This window comes from Sus scrofa, chromosome 17 (genome assembly GCF_054392235.1).
Source record: "Sus scrofa isolate SSC_HxYL_T2T_F1_AM1 chromosome 17, Sscrofa_HxYL_maternal_Yorkshire_Landrace_v2.0, whole genome shotgun sequence".
NCBI lineage: Eukaryota > Metazoa > Chordata > Mammalia > Artiodactyla > Suidae > Sus > Sus scrofa.
In genome coordinates, this window is record NC_139399.1 from 23,197,882 (window position 1) to 23,216,437 (window position 18,556).

Here is an 18,556-nt window from a genome sequence, read left to right on the forward strand (position 1 = left end):
GACCCCTAGCCTGGGAACCTCCATATGCCGCAGGAGCGGCCCCAGAAAAGGCAAAAAGACAAAAAGACAAAAAACAAAAACAAAAACAAAAACAAAAACAAAAACAAACAAACAAACAAAAAAACCTACTATGTTGTAATCAGCTATAATGGAAAAAAATAAAAATCATTATAAAAAAATAAAAAATTAAATACAAATAACTACCACGTTGTGCATCTCTCATCACAAAGGGAGTCAGAAACTCAACAGCAAAGTGGGAGATCAGGTGGTTGTTTACAAAGCTGTCTCCCATGGTCCAAGTCCATGATCTCATCACACATGCTTCTGGTGCTACCTTCCACTCTCTTTGACAGGTTTCAAACTAGAGAATAAGAGTTTCCTGGCTCAACTACATAATAAACATGGGTTGGAATTCCATGGAGTCCAAGCTTCTTGGCAGGAAGTAGAACACCTTCATGAAGGGTCAGAAGTGGAAACCTTAGTTAGTACAAGCCTTGTTAAGTAGACATTACCCTATTAGGTTCCCTTAATTATTTGAAAAGATTTCTTCCTCCTCACTCTAGCTTCCCTCCCTTTAGGTTGAACCTCCCATGAGTTTTATGACTCATCCATTGCATTTGTATCTAAATGATTAAAGCAAGTGTTGGCACTCTCTCAGGACCTGCCTGCTAAGTGTTCATTTATTCACTATAATTTAAGGCTTCCTCTGCCAGGAGTAATAACCCCCCTCCTCCCTCAGACCACTCTGGCTACAGAACCCCCATGCCAGCCCGGGGCAAGGGAAGGAAGAAAAGGAAAGGGTGGGGGTAAAGATAATTGCTCGTAGACATAGTAAAATGTTCTGTGGAGGATTCTGACACTTGGAAAATGTGCACTGAATTGTAGACCACTGTTTAAGAAGGTGAACCTGGAAAAAGAAAGGAGGGTTTGTGGTTCTGAAGCATCTCTGCCTTAAGAAATAGTAAAAAGATTAAAAAAAAAAAAAAAACTGATGAAAACTAGGAGCAGTTTGAAGAACAGACGTAGCCAAATAGTGCCTCAGGAGAGAGAATGAGGGGCTGTTCCCCTCTCTTTCTATACTCCTTCCTTTCTCTTTATCACCGATTTTCATCAGATAAATGAATATGTGGATGAATAACCAGTGAATAAGTCGATTTTTGAATGAATAGATGAACAGATGAATGTTTCCTAAATCTGACACGTCTTCAGAATCACCTGGAAACCCTTTTTAAAATACAAATCCCTGAGCTTCCCCCCACCCCCACCTAGAGATTAGGTCACAAATGGATCTGGGGCATGTGTATTTTTCAACTGCTTCCCAGGTTTCCAATGGACTGCCAGGTTTGGAAACCCAAGGCCAAGAGCACAGCTATAATCTAGTTTCTATTCCTCTTCATTCCAGCTCCAAATGAGGGCCCCACCCTCCTTGGCTCCACACTGAATTTAGCTGCAGATTAATTAATCCATTGTTATCCTATTCTTGATCAAACTTGCTAACTCCTTTGCCTGCCATTCTTGTTGATTGCCAGTGAAACTTGATGATATTTTGCAAGGATTTTGTTTAGAAACTTTTAAATTGAAATAATGAGAGCATTTCCCTTCCTGTTCTTTCTAAACTGTTCTGGAATTGTCCATCCACAGACTAACAAGAGTCTCCTTGCTTGGTTTACTCGCTTGTATTTGGTTAGGAACAAGAATGTTGAAATCCATAGTTTGGTTTTATTTTATTTTATTTATTTTTATGGCCACACCTGCTGCTTGCAAAAGTTCTTACTCTGGGGGTCGAATTGGAGCTGCAGCTGAGGCCTGTGCCACAGCCATAACAACATCAGATCCAAGATACATCTGTGACCTATGCCGCAGCTTACGGCAACACCAGATCGTGAAGCCACTGAGCAAGGTCAGGGATCCAACCTTAATCCTCAAGGAAAAAATGCTGGGTCCTTAACCTGCTGAGCCACGACAGGAACTCCTGAAATCCATGGTTTTAGAAATGTCTGAATTCATCTCCCTTTCCCTGCTAAATCATTTTTATTATTCAATAAATAGGTATTGAACAGCTCTAGTTTGCTAAGAATACTGGGGATACAGAGACGAAAGATATCATGACTTTTTAGGAAATTTACAGACTAGTGGGTAGGTTGAATAAGAACATGATTTTCCAGGTATGGGAAAAGCACGCATAGCTTAGGAAAGTCAGGGTATATGTTGGGTTGGTGGTGGTGGTGGTGGGGTGTTGATACGTCCTGACAAAAAAGGGAAAACCAAGATTTAGATGAAGGAAGATTAAGACATTGTATCTGTCTCTGTAGATGTGTGCCATTAAAACCTTAGAGAACTAAAAACAGAGCTGTGTATATTGGAGGAGATGGTGGTGGGGGATGACATCTGAGATGTAGATAAAGCCAATAGTACCTTGAAGGTCTTCCTAAAATTCTGGATTTTATACTGAAGCACAGAGAACCCCATAAGGGACATGAGAATTAGATGGACACAATCAGATACATATGTTTGAAGAGATGATCTCATCATTGTAGATGCCTTGCCCAACCTGAAATTTGCGAGATGGAGGCTTCAGGGGATCTAAAGAGAGGGGACAGAGGGCAATATGAAACAGTAGAAATCATTGCTAAACCTTGGTGATATGTGGATGTGTTTGCAAGAGCAGAGGAAGCAGTGACAAAAGACGGGGACATTAGAATGATTCTCAAACTTTCAAAACTTGACCACCCAGAGAAAGGTGCTGTGATTCACAAAAGCAGTGATTTGACTGATTTTTATGCATTTTCCCATGGTATCCAAAGAAAACGCAGACAAGATCATCCTAGGACTACCCAAATCCAAGCATTTGAGCAAGTGGTGTTTTTTTCCCTTTTTTTTTCCCCCCTGAGTTCTTATCAAGGCTGAAAAATCTTCTAAGCACACATGAAAGAAAGAGCAGGGCCAAGACAACTTTGAACTCACTGCACATGATTTCTTTTATATAAGACATGCTTGACAAACATTAATTAAGTTCCCCCCAGCACCTCTTTGAAGTGATGGAGGAAATATGTACAGGTGGGTAAACTGAGGCCCTGGGAACGAGAAGGAAAGCCCGAGGACACATGAGGGCAGGTGCGGCATTGGAAGAGACCCTCAGAGGGGGCCCCTGTGTCTCTGATGAGGCCAGATGTAGGTACTTGTTTACAAGCAGAGGTCTTCCAGCAAGTTATGTAAACCAGGCAGGATGAGGCAGGTTATTTACTCCAGGGGCCACATTCTCTGACCTTAGACCAGGCCGACTTGGGCCTTAGAACTGATTGGTCTACTCATCACCCAGACCCACAGTCTTCCTTCCGAAATCTATGGCCGTGTTGCATCGCTTCTGTTGCTTGCTGTGTCCTTGTAACTGTCTGGGAGTCATGAGCTGAGGGTCAGAATGTGCTTGACTTCATAGCCCAAAGAAGGAACCTGAGTCATTTTTGTGCTTGAGTTTCTGCTTTTCAGCTTCTCTTTCTTTCTTTCTTTCTTTCTTTCTTTCTTTCTTTCTTTCTTTCTTTCTTTCTTTCTTTCTTTCTTTCTTTCTTCCTCTCTTTTTTTTTTTTACTAGAAATGGGCACATGGAAGATTCTAGCTGATATAGGCTTATCAGCAGCTTTGGTCAAACCTACAGGGGGCTCTGGAACTCTGATGGCTCTTCTGAGCTGTTCCAGGTTGGTTGCAGTGGCTGGGCCTTTGCACCATCACATTAATCCATCGCTGGATGTGGGTCCTCTGGGTAGGGCTGCAGCTAAGCGGATGCTTGAAGATGCTGATGACTGAAGGCTGAGAACTTTAAGAACTTCACCTTCTGCTTGTGAAATTAGATGCATCCAAAAAGATGTGTAACCAAGCAGGACCCTATGGGGCCTTCCTCCATACCTCTGTTTTAGCTCTTCTCTGAAGTACCTAGATGACAGTATCTGATGCACGTTTCCTTTGAAACCTCTCCACTAAATGGAGGATGTTTACTTGACAACCGTGATCCCACAGCCCCTAGGCCTCATGGAGCCTAAGGATTGATATTGGTAACCTCTGTGGCCCTGCCCTGTTACCTCAACATCCACCAATCAGAGAACTGTGTAAGAACTGATCACATACCCTGAGACCCACACCCTCCCTCACCTGGCTTTTAAAAATGCTTTGCCAAAACCCTTGGAGGAGTTCATTGTGTTTTGGGCTGTGAGCCACCCATCTCCTTGCATGGCCCTGCAATAAATTTTTCTCTGTTCCAAATTCTGATGTTTCAGTTTGTTTGGTCTCACTGTACGTCAGGCACATGGACTTGCACTAAAGGATGATCCTTGAATAGCTACATCAGCTGCCCAACTATTGATTAATTCTACTCAGTTAATCTATCTATCTATCTATCTATCTATCTATCTGTCTATCTATCTATCTATCATCTATTTATCTATCATCCATCTATTGTATCTATAGCACCTATGATGCTGGCGATGAAATTAGGTGCTATAATGACAAAAGATAGACAAGGTCCCTGTGGTCGGGAAGCTCTCAGTATCGTGAGGGGTTACAAAATTAAGAGATGGAAATAGAAACATAATCAGCTCAGAAATAGCTAAATATTTCTGGAAATAAGAGAATCAGATTAAGAGTGAAATACCCCCAAATAAATGTATGCTCATATGATGTTGAAGAGAAAGAGGTAGGAAGCACTCTCACTCTCATCCCTTGAAACAAAGGTCTCCTTTCAGATAATTTAACAAAATATGCAGATCACCAGCAATTTAGAAGATTACAAAATTAAAGGACATGAGTAATTTTATGGTAAATAAATGGTAAGTAATCAAAAATTTAAGTTTTATAGTGTGATTGGCTTTCTTCTCGGCAAAGGGAGTGAATTAAAAGTAATTACTCAGAAATTTTGCCATTTAATGGGTAGACTTGGAAGGCATTATGGACTTGGAGGGCATTATGCTACGTGAAATAAATCAGACAAAGACAAATAATATATGTTATCACTTATATGTCGAATTTAAAAAACACAACAAACTAGTGAATATAGCAAAAAAGAAGCAGACTTGCAGACATAGCAAACAAACTAGTGGTTACTTATGGGGAGAGGGGCGGGGGGAGAAGGCTGGGGTAGGGGATAAGAGGTACAAACTATTAGGTATAAAATAAGCTACAAGGATATATTGTTCAGTATGGGGAATATAACCAAGGTTTTGTAACAACCGTAAATGGGGTATATAACCTTTAAAACTGTGAATCCATGTGTTGTATACCTTAAATTTACATGATATTTACGTGAACGATAACTTCAATAAAAGTTTTAGTAATGAAAAAAATGAAAGTCATTACTCAGAGGAAATAGCCTATTTTTAAAAAGGAAGATTTGGAATTAGTGGGATTGTAAACAATACTTTCTCTGCATCACACATCAGTAACATGAAGGGCCTATTTTTGGCCTTCTTCACCGACTTTCTCGTTTTATTTCTGGTATGGTCTTCGGAATCCATTGTCTTTTATTTTTTATTAGAAGTTTAATTTTTTTTTCTCCAGAAGCATTTCTCAAAGAAATCTTTGACTACAAACATATTCAATCACCTTACTGAATATAACGGCCCCTTGAAAATCCTGTTCTAGTTAACATTTCTAAGGAATCCATTCAGAAATGAGCGACATCTAGACATTTTGTTCATTAGCTTGGTTAACCATTGGTTTTCCATTTTATTTACTACATTTTCCTTTTTCTTTATGATTTAGCTCTCTAAAACCTTTGGGCGGTTTGCATGAAAGGGGCTGTATCATAAATGCTTTTAAGGTCGATATGATTTATACATACAGCCTTCATGATTCATGTCTCACATGGCCATGTTCATGGATTTTTTTTTATTAAATTCTTGATTTATGTGAAATAGATAAATACACGGATCATTCAGAACAAGGGTGTCTGTGTCTGGGGGTGGAGAGGGGGAAGGACGGGCGGGATTTGGATGCATGAATAACTCCCTATTGGTTCTAATGGGATTTGCACAAGGAAGACTCCTGTATTCCAAGATACAGTCTTTCTTCATTCTAACATGTGGTTAGGTCTATGTTATTGATATCATAACTTTAATTTCCGAGCCATGTTAAATCGATACAGGCTTTAGATGTCCCCCTTAAGGAATGAAACATAAAAGAACATGCTTTTTTTCCTTCTCCCTCTCCCCATGTTGTATTTGGCAAAATACCTTGACATTCTAAAATGCCTTATCTACCTCTGATTTTAAATCACTTGAAGGCTGCACAATCCCTCTGTTTAATCAGTGTTTACCGTCATCATAGTGGAAAATGGAACCAAGAATGCTTCTTAACAATAAGAGCATTTCATAAAAGAGGATACTTACATGGGATTTCCTGTAATAGTAATAAAACCTTTTCAAGCCCACTCTCAGCTGAAGAAAGGAACTTTCACCCTGCTCAGAGCTGGAGTTGTTTGAAAAAGTGTGCCTGTGCGTGTTTCAAATAACCAAACCAATAAGACCTATTTCTCTACTTACTATAATCAAGGGAACAACCCTTCTAATAAAACTATGTTCAACAGTTCCTCTATAAACTCCCTCCCTCATCCTTAGCTCCACCTGGTATAATATAAAATGTAATATACTTTGGAGGTATTTTTAATAAAACTTTTTCAGATGACTCTATGTGGCAACACAATTCATTTATAGTTTCCTATTAGTTCACCTTTATAGAGGTTTTACTCTGTCCTATCTCATGGGGTAAAAAAGTCACTTTTTTTTTTTTTTTTTTCCATGACCAGCATTTGTATTTCTGTTGATTTACTCTCTCCATTTCTTAGTTTCACATATGAAAACAAGATTGGGACAGAGGGGAAAATTAGCTTGTTCATACCCCTGTGATGTTAAGATTGGCATCTTATATAAATCTTACTGTGCCTTGATATTTTTTATTATAAGGTACCGTATTAACTCTGGTGTTTATAAAAGTGGAGACAGGAGCTAATTCCTGATTTGTTCATATTAAAATAACTGAGTGCTTATTCTGAGTTTTTCACTCAAAATGACTTCTTGGGTAGAAAAGATGCTTCAGAGATAGAGAGAATTTCATGGCAAGAAAGACTTCTAGGAAACATGATGCAGGCGTGGGAGAAAGGATATCCAAATTAAGAAGCCAAGACCCAAGTGCAAATGTTGAAGGGTTCACCCTTTCTATTCTTTAAGGATGCGGCATAGTCCAAGAGAGGGGAAAGTGAGATCCTCAGGCAAATTCATTGCTTCTTAGGTTTTCCTCCCGGTACTTCCATTTTTAGCCTCAATCTCAACCTAGACTTAGTGGGGTTGGATTTGCATGGAGGAACCACTGGATCTATCTGTCTCGTGACTAGGCTTAAATTCTTATCTTAATACTCTTTTTCTTGGGCCTGTGGAGTATGAGAGGCAATACCTGCACAGGACAGGCTGTGGAGTTTGCGAGTTCCGTGAAAAATGCAAGAGTAGAGCCTTTTGTTGAAAAATGATTAAGGATTTAAAGATGATGAAAATGAAGCACTGAACCACACACCAGATCCTTCTAAGTGTGGGGGTCCTACGTCTCTGTTTAGGTTGTACACCATGAAATAGGTCCTGCCTTCAGATACTTCTAAATGTGAGAGTGAAAGTAAAGCTAATAATAGGAATTTGGGTTAAACGTGTATTTAGGGAGAAGTTAGACACCAAATTTCCAATTCTACTCTGTACAGTTGAGCAGTTGTCCCTCTCCCAAGCAGAAGTCTCAAGTTGAACATTCAAGATTATGGCTTTTGATATCCTACTAATTTGCTGCATGAAATGAGTTGGTAAATTTATTTCTCAAAACTCCAGATTCCTCATTTCTAAAACAGTAGTTTGAAGCAAACTTCCAAGATACCAAAAACCTAAGCTTAATATTTATAAAGCTATTCCAAACAAGACAAAAAAATTTTAAAGCAATCATTGTAGAGTTTGAGGTAGCATCTTAGAAAATTTGGGGCAAGAAGAAGTTCTAGGAATATCTTATCAGGAATGTTTTTCTCTCGTGATGGTTTTGATTTCTCTCAAAAGGGAGCAATGTATGCAAAGCATGGCAATTTGGAACACTCTGAAGTGTGGCAGACTGGAAATGAATGCAAGCTTTGTCTCCTATTAGTTGTGTAATCTTGGGCAAGCAATTAACTTCAAAAAGCTTCCTGTAAAATGTGGTCAGTAATAGTACTAACATCGGAGAGTTATTGATGGGTTCAATAAGGTAATACACAAAAGGTACTTCTTGGGGTGTCTGGCACATAGTAAACATTCAATAAATGTGATTAAAGAAGAAGGAGGAGGAGGTGGGGGAGGGAGAGAGAGAGGAGCGGTAGTGGTGGTGGAAGCCATAGTTCATAAAAAATGCGAGCTGAATTGAAACCAATCTGTGTTGGAAACTTTTCCCCACCACTGCCTGTGAGAACTTTTGGGCAAGTACCTTAACTCTTTTAATATCCGTATCAGTTAGTTATCACTGGATAACAAACCCACCCAAAATTCAGTGACTTTTAAAATAACTGCCATTTATTTTTGCTCCTATGACTACACAGGACTCAGCTGATCTAGGCTAAGCAGCTATGCTTCAAGTTGAAGATCTGGCTGACCTGGGTTACATGCCTGGCATACATGCTGACAGTTAGGCTCAAGTTTACTGTCTGTATCTATTATCCTCCTTGGAGTAGCAGCCTAGCTGGAGCATAATATTTTCAGGACAATGGTGGCAGCGTGAGAAAATAAAGTCCCCCGTGCAAATCCATTTTCAGGCTTTGCTCATTACAGCTATGAACATCTCATTGACCAAAGCAAGTCATATGGCCGAGCCTGAAGACAAAGGAAAATGGAAACCTACCCAATTTCTAGTGGGAAGAACTCATATGGCCAAGGGTATAGAGAGAGAGAAGGAAAAATCCTGGGGCCAACAATTCAGTTTTCTTATACGTAATACAGAGTTAATAAAATGACCTCCCTCGTAGACTTCTTTTGAAGATTAAATGAGATTAAATCCATGTAAAGTGTTTAGTACAGTGCAGGCATATAATTAGCACTTAATAAATGTCAGCTATGTTTTTAAAAATGACTCTGATCATTCTCTGACCCAAATACAATGAAAGTTTTCAGGTGAGAAAAGCTGGTATAGGTGTGGGTAGTTGGAAGAGATTTAATGGTGAAGTTTTTAGCCAGATCTTAGAAGATAGATTTTACAAGGAAAAACGGGAGGAGGGAGTTACTCAATGGGGCAGAAAAAAAGCAAACAGCCTAAGGACAAAGGAATGTGGATTTACATTGTCAGTTGTGTTTAGAGATTTAGGTGAAATACTCACTCTTTATTTGTTTATTTATTGCCTTTTTTTTTTTTTTTTAAGGGCCTCACCTGGGGCATATGGAGGTTCCCAGGCTAGGGGTCAAATTGGAGCTACAGCTGCTGGCCTATGGCCCAGCCACGGCAACGTCCATGACCTACACCAGAGCACACCGCAACACCAGATCCTTAACCCACTGAGATAGGCCAGGGATCAAACCTGCATCCTCATGGATACTAGTCAGATTCATTTCTGTTGAGCCATGACGGGAGCTCCTGCACATTTTATTTCCATCATTTTTCTTTTAAAATCCTTGAGATGATGCATCATTCCCAATCCTGCTGTTTGCATGGAAAGAGAACTGAGCATGTATATATAATAAACTAGCTGTAAGACTGTGTTCTTTGCTTGCAACTTCCATCGGCATTTCCCCTCCCTGGGCAGGTGCTGCTTCCCATGGATCTGCTTCCATCCCCAGTGGAAGGCTTGTCCACAGGAATCCAAGAGACCAGAAATTGTGAAATATTCCTTGTGGGCTTGGTCTTGCCTTGCAGCCTTTGAGAATGGCTGTTGCTCTGGGGAGGGACTTGAGCTTCTAGAAACTCTGTTCTTCCTGACAAAAGGGATTTGAGACACAAGACCCTGTGAGCAACTAATACCATAAGCTCTTCCATTCAAGATTCCTGCATCGGCAAGCGCCCAGGCCTCCAGCCTCAACAGCCTGCTACCTTGACTGCCTTGGCCATGGAGGAACAAGCAGGGGCAGAGACCCTGCTGCTAACGCAGCCAAGTTGTCCAGGCCTGTTAGCATCCCCCTCAGTAGCCACAGCCTGAAGAAAGACGAGGGTCTTCCCTACCATCCTGGGTAACATATGTGCACCGGGAGGGTGTTCTTTGGAAGACAAATCTTTGGAGAAACCATACATAGAATAAAGTCAAACATGGAACTGGAGCTTGGAACTCTTTCTTCTGGCTGTGACAAGGTCCTCACACCTTTCCTCTGATCTCACCCTACCCCTCCTCAAGAAGCATGGTATAAAAACCCCTCTTCCAGAGTTCTCCCTATAGTGCAATAGGATTGGTGGCATCTCTGCAGCATCAGGATGCCGGTTTGAGTCCCGGCCCAGCACAGTGGGTTGAAACTGTGGCTTTGATCTGATTCCTGGCCTGAGAATTCCATATGCTGCAGAGCAGCCAAAAATGGAAAAAAAAAAAAAAAAAAAAAGGAGAGAGAGAGAGAACTTCTTTTCAACTGCTGGTGGTTTTAACTCTTGCCTTGCTAATCAATTTTGAGAAATCACTACGCAAAAAAAAAAAAGAAAAAGAAAAAGAAAAATTTCATCTGGTCATTCCACTTGATATTAGTGCCCTCAAAGTTGTCCTGCCCTTAGGCTCTTTAAGAGATGCAAGTTAGAGGCGCCAATGGGGGTGACCAGCAGTAATTAATCCACTGCTCACTGCAGTGGGCTGTGGACATCCTGCTTGGACTCCTTCAGGACCCAGGCCCTTGTTTCCCCAGTTGCTGGGACCATTGGCACTGGACATCTTTCAGACACCTCTGGTCCTTTTGCCTTCACGTGGAGAGGGGCCTCACACCTAAGGTCATGTCCCTTTTCTGGGGGCTGCCCACATCCATGACTGGTGGATGTCAGTGTGAAGTAGGCATCCCCTCTGTCTCCAAGTGGAACAACTCAGAAGAACTGTTTTCAGAGCAGCCCTCAGGATTGGCTAAGCATCTTATCTCCCTGCTTAGTCCCTTGTGCCCCCCTCCCAGATACACATTAGGACAGAGTACACTGTGCAATAACTCTTTCCATTGATATCTATTGTAAAGTGGATTTCTCCAGAAATCTGATTAATGACCTCTGCCCAGGGCCATGTGGCTCTTGGTGCTTTACACACCTTGGCTCATTTCATTTCCACAACCACCATCCTTAGCAGTTGAGAAATCAAGTTGGACAATAACTTGCCCAAGATTCCTCTCTTGGTAATTGACAAAACTGGCCACCTTTCTCCAAATTCCATTATCCGTTTGGCCGTCTGACAGTTAAGAAGAGCCCAGGCAGCTTAAAATACCTCCAAATGTGGGCTGTTTATTGAATAAATGACTAAATAAATGAGATATTAAAGCAGGCAGAAAGGAGGGTGGTCCAAGCTTCACAATGAGACTCTCTGTCTGTAGGACCAGGGTGAGTTCCAGCGACCTGCTGGGGGCTCAGATGTGTCTGGGTGAGTCTGATGCACCAGGAGACCTGCAGCCATGGATGAAATCAGCACTCTCGAGGAAATACACACTGTACCCCTGGAGGTGTGTGTGGGAGGAGGAGGAGGCTATGAGGGGAGCATCTCACTCATGTGGGGCGTATTTGAGGAGAGTTTAGGGAAGGGGCTATTGACAAAAGTGTGGGCAGATTTAAAAGAAGCCAATAGTGGATGGCAAGTTCCTCAGGTCTAACCAGAGCAGAGACCAGTGTCACTTACAAGACTGAAGAGGTCACGTGGGGGAGCAGCTGCTGCTGGAAGAGAAGCCCACGTGGTGGGAACGGCTGCCCCACTAGAGCCCTGAGTGGAGGGCCATTCAAACTACAGGCTGATGGAAAGTTGGCAGGGGAGGGGAGGGAAGGCTCTGCCACTCCCGTCTTTTGCCATCCATATCCCACTGACCAAGGAGTACTGGCCAGAGGGTGTGAGGGCCATTTATGCAGTCTACACGCTGGGCTGCTATCTTGGGACACAAAGCAGGGTGGGCTGTGGAGGAGTTTGGTGGGGCAGGTGGAAGATTCTGCACAGGACTGAAATGGGGACGCTCATCTCTGCAGACGCCGAGATGAGGGCACCAAGCCTCATTCGCATGATAGTCAGATGCGCAAACATGACCCAAAGTTGGGTTGGGTGCCTCCTCTCCATTTCAGTAAGATGTGAATGAGAGTCAGTGGATCTGGAGGGCTGGCAAGTGAAGGACCCTGGGAAGCTTTGCCCTCGGGCCCTTGGCAGCATGGATCTCAGTTCAGGCAGAGGCCAAAGTCACAATCCTCCAGTGGCTGCTAAATAAGGCGGGGCCAGGAAGGAATCAAAAGCACACCTGCAGTTCAGGTTATCTCCCTTCTTGAAGGAACTCTCTCCCTATCTAATGGCAGAGCTTGAACCTAAAGAACTTGCAGAAGTTTCTGTGTGGGTTAAGGATCCCAGCAGTTTGGGAGCTTGGGTTCCTGATGTGGCACGAGTTTGATCCCTGGCCTGGGGAATTTCCGCATGCCATTGTCAGGGCCAAAAAAAAAAAAAAAAAAATCCTTGCTTTCTTTGGCCCCTAGTTGGAAGTTCCTTAGTCCAACTTTCTGCCCTTTCCCCTTTGAACACTTTCTGAAACACATTCATCACGCACCCTGGTCCTCTCGTCTATAATGGAGGCAAATGCTGCGTTCTGTCTTGTTTCTGATCCTTGCCGTTTTTTCCTCCCCACTCCTGACTTCCTGGAATACCTGAAGTACTACTTTACTTTTGCTTCACTTCCCACCGACAGAACTCTTCTACAATTCTGTGTCTTCAGTGTCCAAAATGGTAGCCACTACACATATGTGCGGCTGAAAATGTGAAATGTAGTTAATGGGACCGAAAAGTTGAATTCTTAACCTAATTTTCTTATTAATTTAATTTTTTTAAGGCCACAGCTGCAGCATATGGAAATTCCCAGACTATGGGTCCAATCGGAGCTGCCGCTGCTGGCCTACCCCACAGCCACAGCAACGCCAGATCCAGGCCCAGTCTGTGACCTACATCATAGCTCATGACCTACACTGCAGCTCATGGCAACACCGGATATTTTAACCTACTGAGCAAGGCCAGGGATTGAACCTGTATCCTCATGGATGTTAGTCGGACGCTTAGCACCATGAGCCACAATGGGAACTTCTCTTAAGTTTAACTTAATGTAATTAGTTGAAATAACCATAGGTAGCTAGTGACGACCATATTGGACAATGAATTTAGATTATCTGCTCCTTCAAAGATTTCATCCAAATTATAGTTATAGGGAAAAGAATAACAAAACCAAAAGTGAACAAAAATTTTTTATAGTCACATGTATTTTTTTTTTTTTTTTTTTGTCTTTTTGCTACTTCTTTGGGCCGCTCCCGCAGCATATGGAGGTTCCCAGGCTAGGGGTCGAATCGGAGCTGTAGCCACCGGCCTACGCCAGAGCCACAGCAACGTGGGATCCGAGCCGCATCTGTGGCCTACACCACAGCTCACGGCAACGCTGGATCGTTAACCCACTGAGCAAGGGCAGGGACCGAACCCGCAACCTCATGGTTCCTAGTCGGATTCGTTAACCACTGCACCACGACGGGAACTCCAGTCACATGTATTTTAAACCATGTTTCTAGGTAGCCACAAAGAGAAGTTTACTGAAATTGTGAAATATGCTGGGATTTTTGTTTAATTTAAAGTTTTCCCTTGACTTTGGTGATGCTGTTAATTTCTTTTCTTTTTTTTTTTTTTTTTTTTTTTTTTTTTTGTCTTTTTGCCATTTCTTGGGTGGCTTCCTCGGCATATGGAGGTTCCCAGGCTAGGGGTTGAATCAGAGCTGTAGATGCCAGCCTACGCCAAAGCCACAGCAACGTGGGATCTGAGCCGTGTCTGCAAACTACACCACAGCTCACGTCAATGCCAAATCCTTAACCCATTAAGCAGGGCCAGGGATCGAACCTGCAACCTTGTGGTTCCTAGTTGGATTCGTTAACCACTGAGCCACGACGGGAACTCCATAAGTTCTTGATTTTTCTTCCACTTCTGTCATCCCTCCTTAGGTAAATATTGCTAAGTTTTTTAATGTTGAAAATCCTCAGGAGTGAGTCAGCTCCTACACATTTTTATTTTATTATTATTATTTGATTTTCTTCTTACAGCCACACATGCAGGATATGGAAGTTCCTAGGCTAGAGGTCAAATCAGAGCAGCAGCTGAGGCCTATACCACAGTCACAGCAACATCAGATCCAAGACAAATCTGTGATTTCAGCACAGTTTATGGCAACGCTGGATCCTTAACCCACTGATCAAGGCCAGGGAAGGAACCCACACTCTCAGAGACACTATCTTGGGTTCTTAACCCACTGAGCCACATGGGGAACTCCATGTATCCTTTTTACCTCATATTCTGTTTCTAGATTATCGTACCATTTCTGTATCTTCAGTATTCTCCACATCAGTGACTCCTAAATTTACGTCTCCAAAGTACACTTTAGGACTTTCTCAAATAAAGCATGTACAGAACTGAATATATGACTTCATCATTGAATGACACCAGTCTGACTGGGCAACCCAGAACTTCCCCAAACCATCCTTGACACCTTCATCTCCTTGCTTTAATGCCTATGGCTAAGCCATCTCCAAGTCTAATTGATTTGATGTGAAAGATAACTTCAAATTCATTCACCTTCCTTCATCACCACTGTTGCCATCTTGGTCCAAGTGGTGGATCTTTTGCTATGGTTTTCTACAGGGCCATAGTTATATAGACTTTGTTTTGACTTTTTGGTTTTTTTTTTTTTTAAGGGGGGAAGGCCTTGCTCATGTCATGTGGAAGTTCCCAGGGGCCAGGGTTCAAACCCGACACAGCAGGAACCAGAGCCACAACAGTGACAAGGCCAGATCCTCAACCTGCTGTGCCACAAAGGAATTCCTTGTATGCCATGCTCCATTCAGCCATGGAGCCATTACAAGGTCTGCAGAATTAATCCTTCTTATAAGGCTCCTCAACTTCACCCCCTGGCCACCCTGTACTGCTCAATACCTAGTTGATCTCCCTGAGATTTCATTTAGTCCTTAATTCAAAAGTCATTTTTTTAAGGACACCTTTCCTGAAACACCAGACCATATCTGGACCACGTTATACGTTTTCATACCACTGGGTGCTTTCCCTTCCGAGAGTATTTATCATAATTGCAATTGTATTTAATCTTGTGTCTGCTGCTAAAAAAGTAACTTCCATGAGGACAGGAACCTGTTGGTCTTATTCATAACTCTATTATTTGTACTTGACTCAGTAGATACACATAATAGGTGCTCAATCAATATATGTTAAGTTACTCAACTTTAAGTTAAATATACACTCCTGTAGCCTGGGGTGAGTAAGCTGAAACGTCACTCAGTATCTGGATCAGGAAATTGGTGGGGAAATGAGTTTGGTAACTTGTCATTTGCTTCTGATCCGAAGTCTCAAAACAGTGAGTTTCTCTGTGAGTAAAACAATAAGTTACTAGAATCTTGGAGTTTTCAAAATAAACTCTTGATGTAAACCTTTACACGTTTGTTATTGCAGCTGCAAACTTTCCAGCTGTTCTGTAATATTTTAAATGTGTTTCAAATTATTCATTTACTACTTTGAGTAGTTCTTCCTGAATCGATTTTTTTGTTTTTTCAAAAATTTCAGTTAACTTACTAACGTGACCCTAATTGTTACTATTCTGTAGAATAAGGTTCTTTCAAGAGTTCCTGTCAGAGACTCTTAACAAAGCCTTTAATGACCATGGTTACTGATTTCCAAAGAGTCACCCACCCTTCAGGAATAATCTTTGGAATCAATTGTCTTTACTTATCTGGCATGACACCAATCTACTAACTCTATTATTCAAAAGTGGCACCTTTTCTATTTCCTTTGTTATTGTTCCCAAACACGAATTTGACAATTTTCATGCAGGAAGGGAAAATGAAGGTTTCTGGACTTGTATGAGACTTTTTGTTTATGCCTATTAATTGCTCAACTGACCTTGTAACTAACTTCCTCTCTTTGATCTGATACTTTCTTATTTCGTGCTTGCAGATGTTTTAAAATACTCCAATATTTTTCCCCCTGGGTAAACTGGAAGCTTTGTGGTAGCAGCTGACGTAGTTTGCTTGGCCACTGTGGCTTGATTTGATGACTTTCCTTAGCAAGTAGGACATTAAGGTTGAAGATGAGGAAGACTATGAAGCTATACTGGTCTAAATTTGAGATGGTCTACATTGGATTGCCTAATTAGTGAGTTTAATCTTTTTTTTTTGGAAGAAAGGGATTGCAAAAATCCTGATTTTACAAGTTCACAGTAATTATTTGTGCAAATTTAAGTCGATTTAAAATATAAATTACTTAAAGGAAAGATAGGCTTTTAACGAGTCAGACAATTGATTTTAAAAGCTTAAATGTCTGGGGAGTTCCCATCGTGGCACAGTAGAAATGAGTCTGACTAGGAAATATGAGGTTGCATGTTCGATTCGTGGGCTCACTCAGTGGATTAAGGATCTGACATTGGCGTGAGCTGTGGTGTAGGTCACAGATGCAGCTTGGAGCTGATGTTGCTATGGCTATGGGGTAGGTTGGCAGCTATAGCTCCAATTTGACCCCTAGCCTGGGAACCTCCAAATGCTGCGAGTTAAGCCCTTAAAAGCAAAAAAAAAAAAAAAAAAAAAAAGCTTAAATGTCTACTTTCTTCAGAATATTTGAAACAAGTCACAGCAAAGTTTGAAAAGTTAACTATGGAATAAGCATTCAAGAAGTCACTGAGGTATATCAATTTTATTGAATTTAACAGTGAAAATTATAAAAAGTCATAAAATATTTATAATTCTTTAAAATCAATATCTATTTTGAATAGTTGTTTTCTAAGGCCATGGAAAACTATAGTTCTCTTTAATCAACTAATTAAACTAAATAATGTTTAACTTTTGTTTTTAGAAACACATCTTGTTTTTTTCATTCTTAAAGCAAATTGCAATTTACTGTACTCTTGTCAAGGGTCAGAAGACTTTAACTATCACCATTAAGCAATGATTGAGAAATTCAATAAAATGGTTTTTTGAATTGAGGAACAACTATTTATAGAGGATAATAGTAACAATAATAAAGATAACAGTCACACATATTTCTATGGGCACTCGAAAAAAAAATGTGAAATAAGAGCAAATTATATCTAGAGCAAAGGTATAGGTTTTCCATGTGCATGCTAAATAAAGAACTTGTCAGATGCTAACCTAAATGGGCTCCAACGTATAATAACAGGAATGTTCCCGTGGGAACATTGGAGGGTTCAGAGCTGTACACGGACAGTGCAGCCACTCCAGAGCCTTTTCTGGAGGTGAGCGTTGGGCAGTAAAGCTGTGCATCCCAACAAGAAAAATTATTACTTTTGGGAACCTGATAGAAGGGTAACCAAACTCCATGTCATTATACCTTGAGCTATTGTAAATTCTTGAATATCTGTAAAAAAAAATATGTTCTAATTTCTTTTCTCTATAAAATGCACCTGATCATGTTTCTGGGCACACTTTGTCCCCATTCCAGCATATCTGTCCAACTGCACACCCGTTGAGAAGACCTGCTATCCTTCCCAGATAATCCGGAACTCCTCTCTGCCTTCTGAGAAATCCCAGCCTGCTCCTTATTGCCCTGGGCCTGCCACTTAATTTCTCTCAACTATAGCTTCCATGTCTGTAAACCATAAAGATAGTTACAGCCAGTTCTTCTTCAGATTCCCATGTGGATTAAATGAGATATTGCATGAATGTGCAGAATGTTGGATAAGTGCTAACTTTTGTTGCTTCCAGTATATTCCATCCATGGACTTGGAGTGAGCCTTCTTGGTCAGGCTTTTAAGACTTTATGTCTCTCTCTCTCTCTCTTTTTGTTTTTTCTTTTTATGGCCACACCTGGGCCTTAAGGTGGAAGTCCATGGGCTAAGGGTCGAATCACAGCTGCAGTGGCAGGTGCCACAGCCATAGCAACACTGGATCCGAGCCACATATGCCACCTATGGGGCAACTTTTGGCAATGGTGGTTCCTTACTGAGCAAGGCCAGGGATTCAACCTGTATCCTCACAGAGTCAATGTCGGGTCCTTAACCCACCAAGCCACAGTGGGAACTCCGAATCCTTAACCTCTCTTATTGCAATATTGTCACCAGAAAGGGATGGAGTGTTAGCTTCAAAACGTTTGCATTTGCTGCTGTGAGGGTCCTGTGTGCACAGCACCTGGATTTCTCACAAGAAAAGCCACAAGAACCAGATTTGCTGCTTCTGCCAGCAGAACCAAAGCACTTTGGCTCCATTAGCACAGGTCTGCAAATAGCTTTTCAAGTGGTCAGGACAGTAAAAGTTCTATTCCACTTGGGGCTATTTTACATTAGCTCCAAGGGACCCTTCCTCCATGGAGAGGCCACCTGCCTCTTATAAGAGGTTCTCTCTGCTCAACCCT